General features: G+C 37.4%; 1 protein-coding gene across 1 annotated transcript in view; it reads left to right on the forward strand.

Annotated features, from left to right (window-relative positions):
- The first annotated feature begins 4,860 nt into the window (after positions 1-4,860).
- The window catches only part of OTUD4 (OTU deubiquitinase 4), a 91,800-nt gene continuing 77,963 nt past the window's right edge, over positions 4,861-18,697 (forward strand). The window contains exon 1 of the mRNA XM_032632556.1: positions 4,861-4,951. The gene's annotated coding sequence lies outside the window, so the exon portion shown is untranslated. The remainder of the gene's footprint in view (positions 4,952-18,697) is intronic.

An 18,697-nucleotide genomic window follows, 5' to 3' on the forward strand; every position in this document is an offset into this window, starting at 1 on the left:
AACACATCTGAAGAATGTACAAATTCGATTCCAAGGGCCTTGAAGAAAAATGTAGATCTTCAAGGAGCAGCTAAGAGACTTTACTGTAAATAACACACCTCAGTGTTTCCTCAGTCCCACATCACATGGCAGCTTCTGTCCTCACAATTTTCTTCCCATCCCTCCTGCCTATTCCAGAAGAGACATCCCATGTCCTTATGTAGAACCATTCAGCCCCTTTCCAGGCTCCTGTAGGTCCGAAGCTTGACACATTTCTCCACCAGTACATCAAAGGCCCCATCCATCTTCCCAAACAGGAAAGGACCTTCCTTCTTAAACAAAAGTATAGGGAGACTAACAAAGGTCAAATCACAACAAGGCCAAACTCTAGGCAAGTGCTTAATATATGGCTTCATAGGGAGTGCCAGCAACTTCCCACCTTTAATAAATATTACAAGTATTGGAGAAACACATATTAATAATTTACTTTCACATGGCACCATATGGCAAAAATAACAAGCATCAAAAATCTCACAGGTCTTCAGTGTGAGACAGAAGAGGGAAAGGATAAGAGAAAGATAATGACTAAAAAGATATGGAGAAAACAGCAATAGTTACATTTTCACTGGAAAGGGACTGCTGGAAATGTGAATTTTAAACTCTGACCAAAAGAACTATGTGCTCTGTTAAAAAATGAAATGGCTCCCACTGTAAATGTATAAGGAAAACTATGCTTCATACAGATATGAACGAATGAAGTTACTTTGTGGTTTGTGGATATCCTTAGATATATTAATAACGAACAAGTAAATGAAAATGATTTCTATATCAAAACGAGGAAATGATTAGTGTAATTATTAAGATAACCAACAATTGCATTAATAAATGCTTTCAATCTCTATGATGCTTATTAACAACCATGGTAACAAACACCTGTATTCTAGTTTGGAATCTTCGGTTTCTAAGCCATGTGATTTTGGTCAAGTCACTTAGCTTTTCTCCATGTCTCTGCTCCTTTATCTATTAAACTGAGAAGATAATATTTGTCCTATATCTACTTTTCCAGGTGCAGTGAGCATCAAACCAGGTAATGCTTATGGCAGCGTTTTGAGAATTGTGAGGTACTATCAAATCCAAAGTACTAGTATTATTAGTAATAATGGTAGATATCATTTACTATCCACAGAGTACCTAGCAAGATACTAGGTGCATTGGTTACCTAATAAAACGTACAATGTTCACTCTAAAATATTTAGCTTTAGTATCACTTCTAAGACAGTATAATATTCTCCTTGGAATTTCAATTAGTAGGATTAAATTTAATTAGTAGAATAACAGCTACCATGTAGTGTGCACTTATTAGGTACGAGCCTAAACACTTTAAATATCTTATATCATTTAATGCTCATAGGAACCTGATGAGGGAGGGTAATGTTATCTGGGGGAAGGTAGCATTATCCTCATTTTTATTTTATAGAAGGGGAAACTGAGACTCAAAGAGTTTAAGCAACTCAACCAATCCCAGTTTACCATGTATTGAATAGCGGAACTTGGAATGGAATCCAGGTGATAGAACTGACATGCCTTGACATGTCCTTGTAGTTAAACCAGTGATACGTATAAGTACACAGGCAACAAATATGTGTTGACTGAATGAATGAACATATATAGATCCCTATGTTGCAAGTAGTTAGAACATTGTCAGATTTTGATGGCATATATTATTATTTTCTAAACAAGGAAAGGAAAAAGAAAACTTCCCATACCTCGGATAACTGTAATTATCAAGAAATGAACTTTCAAGGGCAGACTTTTCCAGATAGACACTTAACCCTTAAAAGACTAGATTATAAACTTTCCATTTATTTTGATGAAAATTTTCTAAAATATACTAAAAAAACTTTTGAAGATCAATGTACTAGAAGTGTTATTTGATCCCCTCTCAATCCCCTACCAATAACTAATTTAGTCTGTCTTCTAAATTATTCTACTTTCTGAGTATTTGCTACTCACTATACCTACTTTTTTTTTAATTGAAGTATAATTGATTTATAGTGTTGTAGCTTCAGATGTACAGAACAGTAATTCACATATATGTATATTCTTTTTCAGATTTTCACCTTTATAGGTTATTACAAAATATTGAGTATAATTCCCTGTGCTGTACCTTGTTGGTTATCTATTTTACACATAGTAGTATGTCACTATACCTGATTCTAATACACATGACTGTGACATATCTCTACTGCTTTCTTCTTTTTTCTTTCTTTGCTCTTCTTTCCTCAAAGGTTACCTGTTTCTTCTTTTCTCTATACTTTCACTTGAAAATCTCTTTTTATAGATAGAATCCACATTTTCACTCAATTATGAAAGTTAATAATCACAATGAATTGAATGTGTTCCTAACATTTGTCTTTCCACTCAATTTGCTTCTTGCCCCTTGCCCAGGATCTGTCCCACTGGCAACAGACTTTTTTTAGGCAGTCTAAATCCTAATAGACTGGAGAGGGCCACTTCCTGGCAATCCTTCCATATTTCCTTAATTTACTCCCCACTCTCTAAAAGGACTGTCACTTGTTTTCCCTTTCTCTTCTAACACTCAACATCTCCTCCTCCATGTCAGCTGATGATCTCACCTCTAATTTTACTGAGAAAATAGAAGCAATACAAAAAGAAATGCCTGGTCTCCCACGACTAAATACACCATCTTACCCTGTCCATACCCATCTCTCTCTCTTTGCTCTCTTTTCTGTGTTCTGGGCTATTCCATTTTACAATCTTGCAAGTCACTAATTTTCCCTTTGACTGTATTGGAATTCAAACCTAATACATTTGTACTCCAACGACTGTATTTTTTATATACAAAATTTGGATCATCTCTTTTGTGTTTCATTTTTGTTTATTTTTATTCCATAATCTCTTGTTCTTTTTGGTAAAATTATGCCTTTAATTCTTTGAACGTTTCAATCATATTTATATTAAAATCTTATCAAACTACTCCAGACATAAAACTGATTTTACTTGTAGTCAACTCACATTCTAATTGTTAATTTTGTTGGCTTTCTTTCTCAGCATTAAACCTATCCACGTTTTGAATGTGAGGCTGCAGGTTCACACTGAAGCCTTTGAAAGGTTGTAGCATTTTTCTTTGTATCTCTCCCCATGCCTTCAACCACAAGCTCACCTCTCTCTGTCAGCAGACCCTTGACCAAAAGCCAAGTATTATAGTAGTAACTTGGAATTCCTGCCCTAAGATAATATTGTGGAGACTGCAGATCCAATCACAGAGCAATTAGGCAGGATGGCTCAATTTTTGATTGTAGGGTTGAATCTAGGTACTCCCTTCTTCCTGGGTCTATATCTTTCTAAAAGCCACGTCTCCTAGTAGACATTACCTAGAGTTTTAATATTTTTTCAGCCTCATTCTTGAGAAGAGAGGAGTTTTCAGGCTATAAGGCTGAATCTAGTTTCTCATGGAGCAGTTTTAGTGTCCTCTATGCCTCAGGAGCTGAAATCCTGGCCAGGGCTCTGTGCTTTCTGGATTTCCCATAAACTTTGTGGCTTTAGCCTACTTGATTTGACACTTTTGTTCTATTTCCACCTAGCAGCTGTATGCCTTATTTCTGAACCTGGATTTATATTTATTGTTTTCTCCCCTTAGGTTTGACCTATTATCGTCATTCATTTGGTACAGAGTGGGTTATCAAAGCTTCAATTCAGTGAGCCTTCTTGACTAAAAGTTGTACCTGTAAACTCCTGTTTCCATCAAAAGCCCATCTCCTCAGTTGTGCATTGCATCCCACCCACGCTTGTCTTCCATTTTTATTTATTTTATTTTATTATTATTTATTTGGCCACACCATACAGCTTGTGGGATTTTAGTTCCCCGACCAGGGATCGAAGCCAGGCCCCCAGCAGTGAGAATGCAGAGTCCTAACCATTGGACCACCAGGGAATTCCCACCCTTGTCTTCTTGAGGACTTCACTACTGCAATGATTTCCCCTCTGCTCCTTTTTATATCAAAATTCCTTGAAAGAGTTCTCTCTATTCACTGTCTTCGCTTTCTCATTCCTCCTTCTTTTCTCAACTCATCCCAATCAGGCATTCACGGCTGAGACTGCATTGTAAAGGGAGTGCTTTACTCATGTTAAGTTTGAGTTGCCAAGTAGGCATCCAAGCAGAGCTAAGGAATAAGTAGTCTTGAGGCTCAGAGAAGAGTACAGGGCTGGAGACGTTAATATGGGACCTTCAGTATATTGATATTATAGCAGAGGTTACTAGATGCTTATCAAATATTCTTTCTCCTCTTCCTCTTTAGTATAGAACGTCAACTTTGGCTGAACATATTGTTACCTGGAATAAAGGCCACACTACCAGTTTCCCTTGCAGCGAGATATAAGCACATGACTGAATCTAGCCATTGAACTAATGAGATAAACTTGCAAATGTATATGTGCGTTGGGGCCAGGGGTTCGCAAAAAGGCTCCTTTAAAAGAGCTGGTCTGCTGAGGGTTCTCCTTTCTCCTTTCCTTCCTCCTGATCTGTAGATGATGCCTAGAGCTAAGTTAGCCATCTCAGATCATGAGGTGGGCCTGAGAATAGAAGCCCCACACTAGGATGACGGAGCAGAAAATCAGAAGTAGCCTGAGTCTCTGATGACGTCATGGATCTGCCACATCAGCTGTGGACTGGCTTCTTCAGGCTCCTTCTGACTCTTGTGAGAGAGTAAACTCGTCTGTGTCTAAGCTGCTGTCATGGAATCTCTGCTGTCAGCAGTGGAACATGATTCATCAGAGAATCATGGAAGGAATTTAAAGGATCTGGAAGAGATCATCTAGGAAATGAGTGGAGATGTAGAACAGAAGAGGACCACACCAGAGCCTTATGGAACTCTAACACCCATAAGAAGAGGACGAGAATCTAGGACAGGAGATTGACAATGAGGGATCAGCAAGGTGACAGGAAAACCAGGTTAGTGTGGTGTCCTGGAAGCAACTGAAGAAAATGTTTGTAGTATGAAGCATTATTGTCAAATGCTACTCATAGGTCAAGTAGGATGAGAACTGAGAATTGACCATTGGATTTAGCAACATGCAGGTCGCTGGGGACGCAGTGGACAAGAGCAAGTTCAGAGGAGTGGTGGGAAAAAGCCTGATTTGAATGGACAAAAGGCAGAATGAGAGGAGAGGAAGATGGAAAATACAATCAACTCTTTTAAGTACTTTTGTTTCAGAGAAGAGCAGAGAGTTGGGGTAATAGCTGGAGAAGTAGCCTCAAAAAAAGTTTTTGTTTGTTTTAAGAGGAGAAAAATAATGGCATGTTTGATGCTTGTGGGAATGATCTAATTTAATGATGCAAGAATGAGAAGGTAGAATCACTGGTGTGATATTTTTGTTTAAATCAAGTTGTTCCCTGAGCTCAACTCTAGTAATCACTTTAATTGGAACATTATTATGTTTTCGTAACTAGCTGTTATGTTGCTAATTTTTCCTGGTTCTTTTCTATTTAGTATAATAAACTCAATGCATTTTTTAAAATGGCATAAATAATTACAGAAAATAATTTTAAAGAGAATGCTTGATTAAAAAACAATGAAAAGGGCTTCCCTGGTGGCGCAGTGGTTGAGAGTCCGCCTGCCGATGCAGGGGACACGGGTTCGTGCCCCGGTCCGGGAGGATCCCACATGCGGCGGAGCAACAAAGCCCTTGCGCCACAACTACTGAAGGCCGTGCGCCTAGAACCCGTGCTCTGCAACAAGGGAAGCCACTGCAATGAGAAGCCCGTGCACCGTAACGAAGAGTAGCCCCCGCTTACCGCAACTAGAGAAAGCCCGCGGGCAGCAACTAAGACCCAATGCACCCAAAAATAAATAAATAAATAATTTCTTTAAAGGGAGCTTAAAGTGCTACCCACTATTAGATAAGAATGGAGATGAGAACAATGTGATTGTTCAGCTTTAAGTATTTATAATGTTTCATGGAAACTGGAACTACAGTTCCAAGACTAGAAGGTGGGTCCTTTAACTTGATAATGGGCATTTGGACTGTATGGCTCTCTGGGAAGGAACTAGGGTGACCCCTGCTGGGGGCATGAAGTGAAGGGCTCTCCTTACAAGGCCAGATTTAGGGTAACGGGGAGGCTGCAAATTCAAACGCTGAAGTGAATGAGGATTTAGAATGAGGAAAGAAAAATAATACAAACAAGAGAAAGTGATCATGAATGGATTGGCTGAAGTAATGAGTCTTCTAGAAAAATAAGAATGAAGTCAGGAAAAACAGTCATAGGAAGAAAAGAATTGTGGTACATGGAACTCCAAATAGGGAAATGCATGTGGAGGTTTTGGTTCCAGACCCCTTTAAGGGATATCTCTGAATCCCCTAAGAGTTCACAGACCCTACATAGGTCAAAAAACCCTGCTAAGAAAAAAAAAAAAAAAAAAACCCTGCTAAGAGAAGAGAAATTCTCTGAGACGTGCACATGGTCAATCTAGATACACAAAATTTTAAGAGACTCATCATAATTCAGAGAAACACTGGGGTTAAAAACAAGTCTGAGGAGAGGGGAGGAGATGCAAAACGACTGACACTGCAAAGGCCAGGGAAGGCTGGGAAAAGTGTTGAGGTCTTTCAGTGGGCATCAGTGATCTTTTGTACCACAGTTTATAAATTGCTGCTCCAAGTTATTTAAATGATCCTCTATCTCACTTCAGACAGTTATATTTAATACATAAAGAACTGTAAAGGTGAAATTGAAATTAGAGAGGAAAGAAAAAACAGAGACAGGTTAGTACTGTAAGATTAAAGATTACATAGGTGAGGTTGTTAGCCTGGGCCTTCTGACCCAGAGCACCCACTGGTGGCTTTCAGAAGATCCAACCTGTGGGAAAAGATATTCTTCTTTTATGTCTTCTCCAATATTTAAAATTATAGTTAGGGGAGTAAAACTTTTTGTTTAACTTATATTTGTTACTAAAGCATTGTTTCATACTAAAGTAAAAGGCAGCCTGTAAAGCAAAGTACCATTTGGTAATTTGTAACTGTCATCATTGGCCAACTATAATATCTATCAGGCCTTCCTTTGATATGAATTACAAATGTTTCATGTTATTATGATTATGAACATCTATCACCTATCTATCTATAACTTGATACCAGCTTAGGCTAGGAAATATCACCATATATATATATATATATATATATATATATGGTTGGGTTTTATTTGTATCAGCAGAACACAAAAGTCAGAGGGCATCTTGTGTGGCAAGATGCTTACCTATGGAAGTAGGAAGCCAACAGAGCTGAAGTGGTCCCTTACATCCTGACAGTTCACTGCATGGTCTGCTTTTTTTGCCTAAGTAAAATGCTCAATTGAAAGACATTAAAATGTTACCAAAATTGGATTTGCTTCAACACAAAGAATGTTGTCTTTAGTCATCCTACAAAACTGCATACTGCAGTTTTATCTGTTACCAGATAAAAGACCTTGAGGAAGCAATGTGTCTTAGAAATGGTTAAGCTGATTTATGCCTTGGAGGAAAATTTTAAAACTCAGACAATACCCTGTCAAATGTTCTCATCCATTCCAGAATCAGTAAAATCTATGTCAGTATTTTGGAGCAGATCACTGAAGAATTGCCCTTCTCTCTCTCTCTCTTTTTTTTGGACAGCACTTTAAAAATAAATATTATCCCCATTTTTATTTTTTTTAGATTCTTTTCCATTATAGGTTATTACAAAATATTAAATATAGTTCCCTGTGCAATACAGTAGGTCCTTGTTGTTATAGTAGTGGTATCTGTTAATCCCATGCTCCTGACTCCGCCCTCCTTCCCCTTTGGTAACTATAAGTTTGTTTTCTATGTCTGTGAGTCTATTTCTGTTTTGTAAATAAGTTCATTTGTGCCAGATTTTAGATTCCACATATAAGCGATATCATATGATATTTATCTTTCTCTTTCTGACTTATTTTACTTAGTATGATACTCTCTAGGTCCATCCATGTTGCTGCCAATGGCATTATTTCATTCTTTTTTATGGCTGAATAGAATTCCATCTACCACATCTTTTTTATCCATTCCTCTGTCGATGGACACATGGGTTGCTTCCACGTCTTGGCTATTGTGAATAGTGCTGCTATGAGCATTGGGGGCCATTTCTCTTTATCATGAAGGTATTGACTTCTCTTAGCAGAGCGAAGTCAGTCCTGGTTCCCATGTTATTTGTATGAAGACAGTATCAAAGGAGGATTCCTATGTTGGGAGCCCTTCTGGAAAGTTCAGAGGCCTCCTGTGGTTTTGAAATTGTAAAAACTTTATTTGCCAAACAAAACTCAACTCAGACATTGATCCTGGGCACAGCCGGAGACCCAGCCGTATTTGGCAGTGCCTCTGGGCTTTCTGGCTTGGTGAAGGAAGAAACTTCACACATCTCTGAGATGCATTCCATCCCAGACTGTCTTGCATTCATGTCAGAGACAAACCCTGATTAAAATATTGTTTACTACTCCAAAAGTCATCAACCTATTCAATGTCAGAGCCTTGAATTTCTGTCTTTTCTGAAGTTTTTGAAGTTCTCCTCTGCTATATAGGAAGCCCAGCTGTCTGAAAAGTAAGTCTATCAGCACTTAACTGAATTCAAGGTAGAGAACTCATTCTCAGCCTTAAGATCTCAGATTAAACAACACTTCTTTAGGGTCATAGCTCTCCATTATTGGTTCTCATAGAACCATGTCCCTTTCTTCCATAATAATTTTATATTTGTGGTTATGATTATTTGATTAGCATCTGTCTTCCCTACTAGACTACGGGCTCAAGGAAGCCAGGGACTAATTCTGTTTTAGTTGATCATTGTATCCCTAGCACAGAGCACAGTGCTGACTGAGCTCAGTAAATATTCAGAAGCACATGAACGAACGAACAGAAGAATGAATGACAGGAAAGAATTTTTCCACAGCTTTCTAGATGTATGTGGCTATTAGAACAATAACAAAATGTGGCTACCCCTATTATAAAGTTTTATCTGAGTTAATCTAATCCTCACAACAATGTTATTAAATAGGTACTGTTATTATCCACTGATGAGGAAATCGAGCCAAGTCACTTGCTTAAGTTCTCAAGGTTTTAAAGAGTGGTTCCAAGCTTCAAGCAGTCTAAATTTGGGGCCCACACTCCTAATCAAAGTCCCTTACTCACTGTGAGGGGAACTGCTAGAAAACTACCTAATCTTTGGATGAGGCTACCTCTCTGGAAGATTGGAGGTAGACAGCTAAGGAAACTTTATAGATCTGGGGAAAGTTTTCCTGCCAGCTATAACCCAGGGTGCCAATTCCTTGTCAGGAAAATACCTCTAGAACCTCTAGGTGGTCCAGTGGTTAAGACTTCTCACTTCCACTGCAGGGGCCATGGGTTCGATCCCTGGTCCCCTGGTCTGGAAACTAAGATCCCGCATGCCGCGTGGCACGGCCAAAAGCAAACAAACACCAAAGATGACCTCAATGACTGGAGAACAAAGACAAAGACACGATACAGAAGGAGTCCAACTCACAGCGTGTTTGAGAATTCTGACATTTTTCTCAGTCAAACCAACCCTTAGCAGCAAAGGCAAGAAATGGAAATTTTCATTCCATCTGTAACACCTACCCTTGTAATCGAGGATTTCATAACTTACTGCCATCAGAGTTAGAATTGACATGTGTAGAATGTCAAATAAAGCTAAAGTGCTTACTGAAGTTAAAAAAAAAAGCCATGTACTTTTGAAATTTCCTTTTAAGCAGAAATTTCCTCCTAAATTGTTTTTATTTTAAATATACAATCTGGATTTATTTCAAAACTTTTTTCAGGTATTGGCTACTAATTTTTGCAAGAATATCAGTGAGAAAGATCTAACTACTTGCTTAGTAAAGGGCTCCCTGTCTGTGAGGAGGAGAAATATTGTATGTAAATTTATGAAGGTGCTTTTTGGAGTCTGTGAGCCAAAAGGAATTAGGAATCACCAGCCTCTAGGTTGAAACTGTTCTTTATGACTTTCTAGATGGAAGTGGGTGGTTTAAGGAGTGAATGGATGGGAAGAGTAAGATTCTGTTGGGAGTCTGTGCGAGGATGTCCTTCATATGCCCATCTAGATTCACTCTGTCCCAGCTCTTCTCTGAGCCTCTGGCCACTGACCTGTGTGGAATACATCATGGTTCCCTGTCTTCTGGCTCCTGTTTGGCTCCTCTACTTAAGGCCACATTCCTCTCCAGCAGCTCCTCTCTTTCAGCATCCAGTAGCTGCCCCTTCCCATTGCCCCTTTAGGCCTAGGGCTGGCAACTGTTTCCCGCTAGGTCAACATCTTTTATTTCCCTTAACCTTTACTTCATCTCAGGAAGTAGTCTCTTCATTGTAATCTTTTCAATGACCTTTTGACAGTGTTTTCTATGAGGACTCTGATGGATAGAGGCTGTCTCTCTTCTTTCACTTTACCTAGTCAAGAGGACTTTTTAAAAATGGGTTAAAAAAAAAAAAAAAGTGAGATTCACCACCAAAGACCTGATCCATGAAAGAAATAAGTAGTAAGCTGAACTTCATTAAAATTTAAAACTTCTGCTCTGCAAAAGACAATGTCAAGAAAATGAGAAGATAAGCCACAGAATGGGAGAAAATATTTGCAAAGGCATCTAAAAGGACTGTTATCCAAAATATACAAAGAACTCTTAAAACTCAATAGTAAGAAAACAAAGAACCCCATTTAAAAATAACCAAAGATCTTCATTGACACTCCACCAAAGAAGATAAACAGGTGGTAAATAAGCATATGAAAAGATGCTCCACATTACATGTCACCAGGGAAATGCGATTTTAAACAACAATGAGATACCACTAGACACATATTAGAATGGCCAAAATTCAGAACACTGAAAACACCAGATGCTGGTAAGAATGTGGAATGACAGAAACACTCATACAATGCTGGTGGGAATGTAAAATGGCAGAGTCATTTTGGAACACGGTTTGGGAGTTTCATAAAAAATGAAACATATTCTTATCATAGGATCCAGCAATCATGTTCCTTGCTATTTACCTAAAGGAGCTGAAAATTTATGTCTACACAAAACCTGCACACGGGTGTTTATAGCAGTTATATTCATAACTGCTAAAACTTGAAAACAACTAAGATGTCCTTCAGTAGGTGAATGGATAAATAAACTGTGGTACATCCAGACAATGGAATATTACTCAGTGCTAAAAAGAAATGAGCTATCAAGCCATGAAACAACATGAGGACCTTAAATGCATATTCCTAAGGGAAAGAAGCCAATCTGAAAAGACTACATACTGCATGATTCCAATTATAGGACATTCTGGAAAAAGCAAAGCTATGGAGACAATTAAAATTATTAGTGGTTGCCAGGATTGAGGGGAGGGAAGAGGTGAATAGGCAGAGCAAAGAAGATTTTTAAGGCAGTGAATGCAGTGAAATAGAGTGGACAACACCAAGAGTGAACCCTAAAGTAAACAATGAACTTTGGGTGACTATGATATGTCACTGTAGGTTCACCTTTGGTAAAAATATATACCATTCTGGTGACTGGTGTTGATAAAGGGGGATGTTGATAAAGCGGGAAGTTATGCATGTGTGAAGAGAGGGGATATATGGAAAATCTCTGTACCTCCCTCTCAATTTTATTGGAAACCTAAAATTGCTCTTAAAAATTATCTTTAAAATTTTTAAAAATTATTTTAAGTGATTTAAGACTAAATTTGTACTTGCTCAACATTTCTCTTTTCTTTCACCACTTCCTCAGTTTAAGAGTTTTGTGAGCTGAGGTCATAAGGTTACTCCTTGGTCCACCCCTGCTCTCTCTCTGTATCAACCTGGAGATACCCAGAAAACATAAGTTGACCTCCAAAAAGAACTAATGAATAATGTCGATTTTAAAGATGTTTTCTTAGGCAGATGAAGAGGGTTATACCACCCTTTCACAAAACAATTTCCCCTAAATTCACCTCCTATGACTTCCCAAAGTTCCTCCCCAAGCAGTCTTCTCATCTTTTCCCAGAACTCACCTATCTCTCCAGATGCTTGGCTCAGCCTCTTCCCCAACCCGCCATGTTTGCAGAGCAAAATAAAAACTAGTCAAAGCGCTATCCTTCTAGCACTCTGTCTAGCAATACCCTTCTTCCACCAGTTGTTCCCAGATGTTCTGTTCTCAGGAAGCATCCTTATAATGCTGTGTGAGAAGAGGTAGCAGCAGCTGTATAAAACTCAGTTCTCATTATTCCAAAATCATTCTCTGGACCTTCTTCACCAAATTATCAAATCCATAAATATTGTCTTAAATGTACATCTGCAAAAGAAAGAAAGATAAGTTGTTTTTCCTAATAAGTAACACATGCTCATTGCAAAAATATTTAAACATTTCAGAAATGCATAACTTATAAGGTTAAATTTTCCTTTAATTCTAATATCCACACATATCTACTTTTTTTGGTTTGGGGAGTGGTCCTCTAAACATTTTTTTGACATACACTAACCAATATTATTTTATTTCTTTTTATTTTTGAAAAACAAAGACTACATTTTTTTAAATGAGCAAAAGATTTGAACAGATATGGATGGCAAATAAGCATATGAAAAGGTGCTCAACAGCATTAGTCACTAGGGAAAAGGAAATTAAAACTACAGTGAGATACCACCATGAACCTATTAGAATGATTAAAACTAAAAAGACTGGCCATGCCAAGTGTGGGCCAAAATTTGAAGACTAGAACTCTCATAGACTTCTGGTGGAGTATAAAATGCTATAGTCACTTTGAAAAACAGGTCGACAGTTTCTTAAAAAGTTAAACATACATCTGCCCTGTGATCCAATCATTCCACTCTTTAGTATTTACCCAAAAGAAATGAAAGCATATGTTCATACAAAGACATATGTTCATAGAAGGTTTTCTTTGAAATAACTTAAAACTGGAAGCAATCCAAATGTCCATCAACAGGTGAATGGATAAACAAATTGTACTATATCTATATAGATATAGATATCTATATATAATAAAAAGAGAATATATTAAATGTTTTGATTTTCTTAAAACTCTAGAAAATATAAACTAATCTTTAGTGACAGAAAGCGGATCAGTGATTGTTTGGGTGGGAGAGAGAGGCAAGAGAAAGACTGTCAAGGTGCACAAGGAAACTTTTGAGGGTGATGGATATTTTCATTGTCTTGATTGTGGTGATAAGTTCACAGGTATAAAACTTATCAAAGTGTATAATCAACAAGGACCTACTGTACAGCACAGGGAACTCTGCTCAGTATTCTATAATAAATGGGAAAAGAATTTGAAAAAGAATAGATACACGTATAACTGAATCACTTTGCTATACACCTGAAACTAACACAACATTGTAAATCAGCTGTACCCCAATATAAAATAAAAATTTTAAAAGTTATCAAAGTGTACACCCTAAAATATGCAGTTTATCATAGGTCAATTATATCTGAATAAAGCAGTTTAAAATGTAGACAACACAAGACATACAACTTTGCAATTTATGGTTTTCAGTGAATATATGTGTATGATTTTTTTTTTACATCTTTATTGGAGTATAATTGCTTTACAATGGTGTGTTAGTTTCTGCTTTATAACAAAGTGAATCAGTTATACATATACATATGTTCCCATATCTCTTTCCTCTTGCAACTCCCTCCCTCCCACCCTCCCTATCCCACCCCTCCAGGCGGTCACAAAGCACCGAGCTGATCTCCCTGTGCTATGCGGTTGCTTCCCACTAGCTATCTACCTTACGTTTGGTAGTGTATATATGTCCATGCCGCTCTCTCGCTTTGTCACAGCTTACCCTTCCCCCTCCCCATATCCTCAAGTCCATTCTCTAGTAGGTCTGTGTCTTTATTCCTGTCTTACCCCTAGGTTCTTCATGACATTTTTTTTTCTTAAATTCCATATATATGTGTTAGCATACGGTATTTGTCTTTCTCTTTCTGACTTACTTCACTCTGCATGACAGACTCTAGATCTATCCCCTCATTACAAATAGCTCAATTTCATTTCTTTTTATGGCTGAGTAATATTCCATTGTATGTATGTGCCACATCTTCTTTATCCATTCATCCGATGATGGACACTTAGGTTGTTTCCATCTCCGGACTATTGTAAATAGAGCTGCAATGAACATTTTGGTACATGACTCTTTTTGAATTATGGTTTTCATAGGGTATATGCCCAGTAGCGGGATTACTGGGTCATATGGTAGTTCTATTTGTAGTTTTTTAAGGAACCGCCATACTGTTCTCCACAGTGGCTGTATCAATTTACATTCCCACCAACAGTGCAAGAGGGTTCCCTTTTCTCCACACCCTCTCTAGCATTTACTGTTTCTAGATTTTTTGATGATGGCCATTCTGACTGGTATGAGATGATATCTCATTGTAGTTTTGATTTGCATTTCTCTAATGATTAATGATGTTGAGCATTCTTTCATGTGTTTGTTGGCAGTCTGCACATCTTCTTTGGAGAAATGTCTATTTAGGTCTTCTGCCCATTTTTGGATTGCATTGTTTGTTTTTTTGTTATTGAGCTGCATGAGCTGCTTATAAATTTTGGAGATTAATCCTTTGTCAGTTGCTTCATTTGCAAATATTTTCTCCCATTCTGAGGGTTGTCTTTTCGTCTTGTTTATAGTTTCCTTTGTTGTGCAAAAGCTTTGAAGTTTCATTAGGTCCCATTTGTTTGTTTTTGTTTTTATTTCCATTTCTCTAGGAGGTGGGTCAAAAAGGATCTTGCTGTGATTTATGTCTAAAGTGTTCTGCCTATGTTTTCCTCTAAGAGTTTGATAGTTTCTGGCCTTACATTTAGGTCTTTAATCCATTTTGAGCTTATTTTTGTGTATGGTGTTAGGGAGTGATCTAATCTCATACTTTTACATGTACCTGTCCAGTTTTTCCAGCACCACTTATTCAAGAGGCTGTCCTTTCTCCACTGTACGTTCCTGCCTCCTTTATCAAAGATAAGGTGACCATATGTGCGTGGGTTTATCACTGGGCTTTCTATTCTGTTTCACTGATCTATCTTTCTGTTTTTGTGCCAGTACCATACTGTCTTGATTACTGTAGCTTTGTAGTATAGTCTGAAGTCAGGGAGCCTGATTCCTCCAGCTCCTTTTCTCGTTCTCAAGATTGCTTTGGCTATTCGGGGTCTTTTATGTTTCCATACAAATTGTGAAATTTTTTGTTCTAGTTCTGTGAAAAATGCCAGTGGTAGTTTGATAGGGATTGCATTGAATCTGTAGATTGCTTTGGGTAGTAGAGTCATTTTCACAGTGTTGATTCTTCCAATCCAAGAACATGGTATATCTCTCCATCTATTTATATCATCTTTAATTTCTTTCATCAGTGTCTTATAATTTTCTGCATACAGGTCTGTTGTCTCCTTAGGTAGGTTTATTCCTAGATATTTTATTCTTTTGGTTGCAATGGTAAATGGGAGTGTTTTCTTGATTTCCCTTTCAGATTTTTCATCCTTAGTGCATAGGAATGCCAGAGATTTCTGTGCATTAATTTTGTATCCTGCTACTTTACCAAATTCATTGATTAGCTCTAGTAGTTTTCTGGTAGCATCTTTAGGATTCTCTATGTATAGTATGTCATCTGCAAACAATGACAGCTTTACTTCTTCTTTTCTGATTTGGTTTCCTTTTATTTCCTTTTCTTCTCTGATTGCTGTAGCTAAAACTTCCAAAAGTATGTTGAATAAGAGTGGTAAGAGTGGGCAATCTTGTCTTGTTCCTGATCTTAGTGGAAATGCTTTCAGTTTTTCACCATCGAGGACAATGTTGGCTGTGGGTTTGTCATATATGGCCTTTATAATGTTGAGGAAAGTTCCCTCTATGCCTACTTTCTGCAGGGTTTTTATCATAAATGGGTGTTGAATTTTGTCAAAAGCTTTCTCTGCATCTATTGAGATGATCAAATGGTTTTTCTCCTTCAATTTGTTAATATGGTGTACACGTTGATTGATTTGTGTATATTGAAGAACCCTTGCATTCCTTGAATAACCCCCACTTGATCATGGTGTATGATCCTTTTAATGTGCTGTTGGATTCTGTTTGCTAGTATTTTGTTGAGGATTTTTGCATCTATGTTCATCAGTGATATTGGCCTGTAGTTTTCTTTCTTTGTGACATCCTTGTCTGGTTTTGGTATCAGGGTGATGGTGGCCTCCTAGAATGAGTTTGGGAGTGTTCTTCCCTCTGCTATATTTTGGAAGAGTTTGAGAAGGATAGGTGTTAGCTCTTCTCTAAATGTTTGATAGAATTCGCCTGTGAAGCCATCTGGGTCTGGGCTTTTGTTTGTTGGAAGATTTTTAATCACAGTTTCAATTTCAGTGCTTGTGATTGGTCTGTTCATATTTTCTATTTCTTCCTGATTCAGTCATGGCAGGTTGTGCATTTCTAAGAATTTGTCCATTTCTTCCAGGTTGTCCATTTTATTGGCATAGAGTTACTTGTAGTAATCTCTCATGATCTTTTGTATTTCTGCAGTGTCAGTTGTTATTTCTCCTTTTTCATTTCTATTGATTTGTCTTCTCCCTTTTTTTCTTGATGAGTCTGGCTAATGGTTTATCAATTTTATCTTCTCAAAGAACCAGCTTTTAGTTTTATTGATCTTTGCTATCGTTTCCTTCATTTCTTTTTCATTTATTTCTGATCTGATTTTTATGATTTCTTTCCTTCTGCTAACTTTGGGGTTTTTTTGTTCTTCTTTCTCTAATTGCTTTAGGTGCAAGGTTAGGTTGTTTATTCGAGATGTTTCCTGTTTCTTAAGGTAGGATTGTATTGCTATAAACTTCCCTCTTAGAACTGCTTTTGCTGCATCCCATAGATTTTGGGTCGTTGTGTCTCCATTGTCATTTGTTTCTAGGTATTTTTTAATTTCCTCTTTGATTTCTTCAGTGATCACTTCATTATTAAGTACTGCATTGTTTAGCCTCCATGTGTTTGTATTTTTTACAGGTCTTTTCCTGTAATTTATATCTAGTCTCATAGCATTGTGGTCAGAAAAGATACTTGATACAATTACAATTTTCTTAAATTTACCAAGGCTTGATTTGTGACCCAACATATGATCTATCCTGGAGAATGTTCCATAAGCACTTGAGAAAAATCTGTATTCTGTTGTTTTTGGATAGAATGTCCTATAAATATCAATTAAGTCCATCTTGTTTAATGTATTATTTAAAGCTTGTGTTTCCTTATTTATTTTCATTTTGGATGATCTGTCCATTGGTGAAAGTGAGGTGTTAAAGTCTCCTACTATGAATGTGTTACTGTCGATTTCCCCTTTTATGGCTGTTAGCATTTGCCTTATGTATTGAGGTGCTCCTATGTTGGGTGCATAAATATTTACAATTGTTATATGTTCTTCTTGGATCGATCCCTCGATCATTATGTAGTGTCCTTCTTTGTCTCTTCTAATAGTCTTTATTTTAAAGTCTATTTTGTCTGATATGAGAATTGTTACTCCAGCTTTCTTTTGGTTTCCATTTGCATGGAATATCTTTTTCCATCCCCTTACTTTCAGTCTGTATGTGTCTCTAGGTCTGAAGTGGGTCTCTTGTAGACAGAAAATATATGGGTCTTGTTTTTGTATCCATTCAGCCAATCTGTGTCTTTCGGTGGGAGCGTTTAGTCCATTTACATTTAAGGTAATTATCGATATGTATGTTCCTATTCCCATTTTCTTAATTGTTTTGGGTTCATTATTGTAGGTCTTTTCCGTCTCTTGTGTTTCTTGCCTAGAGAAGTTCCTTTAGCAGTTGTTGTAAAGCTGGTTTGGTGGTGCTGAACTCTCTCAGCTTTTGCTTGTCTGTAAAGGTTTTAATTTCTCCATCAAACCTAAATGAGATCCTTGCTGGGTAGAGTAATCTTGGTTGCAGGTTTTTCTCCTTCATCACTTTAAATATGTCCTGCCAGTCCCTTCTGGCTTGCAGAGTTTCTGCTGAAAGATCAGCTGTTAACCTTATGGGGATTCCCTTGTGTGTTATTTGTTGTTTTTCCCTTGCTGCTTTTAATATGTTTTCTTTGTATTTAATTTCTGACAGTTTGACTAACATGTGTCTTGGCGTATTTCTCCTTGGATTTACCCTGTATGGGACTCTCTGTGCTTCCTGGACTTGATTAACTATTTCCTTTCCCATATTAGGGAAATTTTCAACTATAATCTCTTCAAATATTTTCTCAGTCCCTTTCTTTTTCTTTTCTTCTTCTGGAACCCCTATAATTCGAATGTTGGTGCATTTAAAGTTGTTCCAGAGGTCTCTGAGACTGTCCTCAGTTCTTTTCATTCTTTTTTCTTTATTCTGCTCTGCAGTAGTTTCCACTATTTTATGTTCCAGGTCACTTATCCGTTCTTCTGCCTCTGTTATTCTGCTATTGATCCCATCTAGAGTATTTTTAATTTCATTTATTGTGTTGTTCAGCATTGTCTGTTTCATCTTTAGTTTTTCTAGGTCCTTGTTAAATGTTTCTTGCAATTTCTGTATTCTATTTCCAAGATTTTGGATCATCTTTACTATCATTATTCTGAATTCTTTTTCAGGTAGATTGCCTATTTTCTCTGCATTTGTTAGGTCTGGTGGGTTTTTATCTTACTCCTTCAACTGCTGTGTGTTTTTCTGTCTTCTCATTTTGCTTATCTTACTGTGTTTGGGGTCTCTTGTTTGCA

Source organism: Phocoena sinus, chromosome 5, assembly GCF_008692025.1.
Source record: "Phocoena sinus isolate mPhoSin1 chromosome 5, mPhoSin1.pri, whole genome shotgun sequence".
Lineage (NCBI taxonomy): Eukaryota > Metazoa > Chordata > Mammalia > Artiodactyla > Phocoenidae > Phocoena > Phocoena sinus.